At 42.7% G+C, this 4,752-nt stretch overlaps 1 protein-coding gene across 2 annotated transcripts in view; it reads right to left on the minus strand.

Annotated features, from left to right (window-relative positions):
• Positions 1-4,752, minus strand: part of NELL1 (neural EGFL like 1) — an 835,074-nt gene that overhangs the window by 399,802 nt on the left and 430,520 nt on the right. The gene's annotated exons all lie outside the window — the stretch shown is intronic.

The following is a 4,752-nucleotide window of genomic DNA, read 5'->3' on the forward strand; positions in this document are numbered from 1 at the left end:
CACACACACACACACACACACACACCATTAACTCATACACAAAACCCCAAACCAAGCTTCTCATTTTTGAGAGCGTGTCTGTCAAGCTCAGATGGGCTTAATGAATGGTCCATCTGGTTAAATCAAAAACGTCTATTTAACACACTAGCAATTTTATGATTTATAAAATACCTGATATAAACACAATTGTATTTTAAATGCCTGGACTAAAATCCATCTTCTCTAAGAAGGTTAAGGGAAACATAAAAAGTCCCAACCATCTAGGCACCATCTGCATCCACAGGAAGAAGTCATCTCACGAATTTCAGAAAAATAATTTAGAAAGGTCATTCTAAGGCGCTAAGTAGTGACATAAATGAAAATTACAGAAAACACATCTGAACTGAGATCGCACTTTTCTGTGAGAAAGTCTAAGTAAATGTAGAAAGACAGGAAAGCTGTTGAGGACAAAGCACTGAAATCACTCAGAATATAATTAGGTAAAAGCCCATGGGAATAGACAGCTTAAAAACAGAATGCAAAGACATAAAGTACATTGTGCCTGAAATATTTCATTCTCATGCTCATCCTTGGGAGGGAAAAAAAAAAAAGCCCTATAATTTTTATTTGCATATTTTTGTTTAATTAAAAAGGAAACTAATTTAAGAGAATTCTAATTTTAAGGCCCATCTTCACAATTGTCAATTGCACAGGCAATAGCTGAGTGTGAGACTTCATAAGATGAATATGCTAATAACCCGACATCTAAGAGTCCGCAGTATTATCATGGCTCATCAAGTCAATATTATTACAAGCCCCAGTTTTGTCCTTTTCTTACTCCAACTCCCAACATACTCAGAACATTTCTGACTAGAAAACAAATGCAGACAGAACTTTTCAAAAACATCAATGTCTCTCGGCCATAACTGCAGTCGTCTTTGCTGGTTCAACATTTAGTATGTGCTTCGTTTTGAGCAATGGAGTTGAAACCTTAATCAATGTCAAGCAAAAACATACCACCTGTCAAATGGCTATGCTGGGTAAAGCAGGCAGAGGCGAAGGGGAGAGAGGAGAGAATTGGGATCAGGAAATAGATTAAAAGTATAAATTCTCTCAATCACACCGATACTACAATTGCTGGACAACAAATGTTTTGTGCAAACAAAAAGCCATCAACACCCCTGCGCTCTCCGCCTTCCTTTGCTGGAAAACATATAGAACTGTGACAAGAAACAGCAGGGCATTAGAAATAGATTTGCCCAGGTCCTTGAGGAGTGGTCTAAACACTCTGATATTCCAAGAACATTAAATCAAGCACTTTCAGGGAGCACTGGTGGCCATACCTACTGCAGCATTGTTAGTCAATGTTACAGTCAAGGTCGGGAGAGATGACAGACCTCTATGTATTTGGAAGAGAGAAATCAGACAGGCCTAATGGATGAAGGTGTTTCAATACACTGAGACGAAGGGACTCACCTTTCTTTGTGGAGCACTTTAACTTGGAATGGATGTGTGAGGATACGAATTCATTTGATTTCCAATGACAAATGGAAAACACTGTTTGTTAGTAATAGTTATTCCCATTTAACTGATACAGAAAGTAGAACTCAGAATGTTAAGTAAATTTCATCTCCAACACATAACTTTTATTGAGGACTTATTCTGTGCTACGTACTACACTAAGGAATTTTATGTGCATTATCTCAGTTAATCCTTAAAGCAGGCCTATGGGTCAGAGATACTACTGACATACCAAATTTCAGATGACAGAGGGCCTGAAAGAGGTAAAGAAATTTAACCATGGTCATTACAGGCGATGGATGGCTAAAGTAGTGTGTAAGATCTACTTGAAATTCACATACCATGTGCACCATCAACAAATAGCATGCACACAGAAACACACACGTCACTCATACCACACATACACACCACACACATGCAAGAGACACACACCATATGCACCACACACACATTCCACACTCTACTTACACCATATACACAATCCATTTACACACGCCATACATGCATACATCACCACACCATACACACCTTGCATGCATACCACACAGATCAACACAGCATGCACACATGTCACTCACACAGCACATACCAGAAACAGATACCTTATACATTGTATTCATATTCCATCTACACGTACCATACACACACACACTCCATACAGAGCATATACACACACCACCCATACTTTATATATGTCCTCATACTATACACACACATACCATAAACATGTGTGCATGCACACACACCACACACACCATATACACACATCACACACTTGTTTGCAGGTTGCTCTCAGAAGCCCCCAGGAATGCCACCTCCATTCTTATTTTCTAAGGAGGAGGCTTTTGTAACTTGGTAAAGGACTACGGGTCTCAAATCAAAGACAAGGAGAAATGTCTTTAAGAAAATAAACAAGGAAACAAATAACAAACAAAACAATGATGTATGTCCTTTTAGATCAGTGGTACACAGCCTGGCTGCGTGGCCAGGACACATGGTATTCTGCCTGGGTGCTTCGGGAAAAATACCTCAGTAAAATCTCATTCAAGACCCCTTAAGTCTGAAGTCTTTGGGTAGGAGGGTGGGCTCCCGGGCCTTGGCATCTTAGAAAGCACCCACTCCAGGTGATTCGAACATGCAACAAAGGCTGAGAATGAGACTTCTGCTCTCCCAGGTATACTTGAATCTCAGTGTCCTCTTGCCCAGGACACAAGTGAGGGCCACCATCAAGCAGCTTACCCGCCCCGCTGCCTCCACACATCAGTCCCTCACATCCCGCTCCCAGCTCCTCAGCAATCGGAGATCACTGAGAATTTGGTCAGCGGACCCTGAGTGGCAGCCTTCCAGCTTGTCCAAAGCCATAACACTGAACTAAACCAGGACGCTATTACACTCAGCAGGTCAGACAGGGCCGGAGTCCCCTCCGCCCCCACACCAGCCTGGGAAGCCCCCTTTCTTGGCTGTATTTCGGGGAAGCGATACTGAGTGCTTGGCAACTGTGCAGCTGTGGCTAGAGAAGAGCAGGTAAGACCAGTCCTGACAGTGCGCGGACCCACCTCTGCTGACCCCAAATTTCCTGCTATTAGTTCAAAGGAGTTCCTAAAGCATCTCTCCAACTTGAACATCCACCATGGGGCCTCCCAGTGCCCCAGTGAAACTCATTCCCACTGCCTCAGGACCTTTGTAACTGCTCTTCTCTTGGCCTGAAAGAGTCTCCTCCCAGGTCTTTCCATGGCTGGTTCTTTCTAATACTTCAGCTCAAAAGCTCCCTCCTCAGAGAGGCTATTCCTGACCGCCCAATCTCACGGGGCCCTCTCCCCAACCCTAGCCACTTTGTTAGTTTTACCCTGTTTTGTTTTCTTCACAGAATGTATCACTAGCTGGTTATTTTTGAACTAATTGTTGCCATGACTCCTACCTGAAAATATCACATACGCAGTAAAGACGTAAACCTGCTTGCCTGTCTCTTCTCATCCTAGATTGAACATAATAAACGCCACAAGAATAGGAATTCTGAGCATCTTGTCCACATCTACGTCCCCACAGACAGCGCCTGACACGTACTAGCTGCTCAATAAATACTTGAGTAAATGGAAAATGAATGAGTAAATAAAGAGCAGGATTGTTCCTTTGGATTTTAGGAAATCCACGATAGGAACTATAAACCTACAGGCTACAGTGGGAAGGAATGTGTCTAATACTAAGGTGTAAACGTAAAGTTCCTCAGCAGCCAGGCAACCAACAGAACAGTCAAATTCAGGTCCATCAGAGGACAAAGCCAGTGCTCATAACCAGTAGCATATACAGTCTCCCTTCAAAAGTAGAACTTAAGTCACAGAGCAAAACTGCCACCAAAGTCTCACGATTTTCCCTAGTGCTCTTTTCTGTATGCTGTGACTGGTGTTAGAAAGAGAGAGGGTGGGAAAGAACTAGCAAAACCCAAAAGGTAAACCAAAGATCAGTGAGTCTGTATTTCTCCATACACAGGACTTACATTCCAGGATGGCAACGTGGCCCCTCAGCTGATGTAATATAATGAGTTTCATTATACATCCAAATTGAACGAAAGAAAACTTAGCGTTCAAATTCAGAAACTCACAAGGCTTCTCTTTTGGCAATTTCTCTACAGAAAGAAAAGACTTGGAGTGAAATCCACCCTGGTCCTCCATCCAATTTACTGGTTCCTCACAGGTGAATCAGTATGAAAGGTGTGTGGGGAGCGGTTTCTTCTAATTAAGTTTCAGAGGGTGAAAAGTATCCTTATAGCGCACAGGGAAGAGCTGAGCCCACACTGTTCATCAGCAACTCAAGGAACTGATTGAAGTGAGGCTCATGAACCCCCTTAAGTGAAATCCACCAAGGGCAGAGTCAGTTTGGCTTCAGAAGTAGAATAGTCAGAGCCTGATCCATCCGTTCCTTCCATGAATCTATCACCTGGAGGAAGAGAAGCTGTACCTGCTGTTGGCAATCTGCAATGCAGAAGGCCGACTGTATGTACCATTTTACATAAGGGACTTGAGCATCCACGGATTTTGAATCGTGGGGGGTCCTGGAACCAATCCCCCACAGATACCAAGGGACTCCTGTAGTTAAGGTTTTGGGGAGACAAAAGTGGGTTTTCCACTGCATGGCACCCCTAACCCCCACATTGTTCAAGGGTCAACTGTGTATGAATTTTAATGTAAAGGACATTGAAAATCATAACAGGCACTGGCTACAATGGCCATTTAATAAAAATAAAAAAAATCCACA

Source organism: Hipposideros armiger, unplaced genomic scaffold, assembly GCF_001890085.2.
Source record: "Hipposideros armiger isolate ML-2016 unplaced genomic scaffold, ASM189008v1 scaffold_159, whole genome shotgun sequence".
Classification (NCBI taxonomy): domain Eukaryota; kingdom Metazoa; phylum Chordata; class Mammalia; order Chiroptera; family Hipposideridae; genus Hipposideros; species Hipposideros armiger.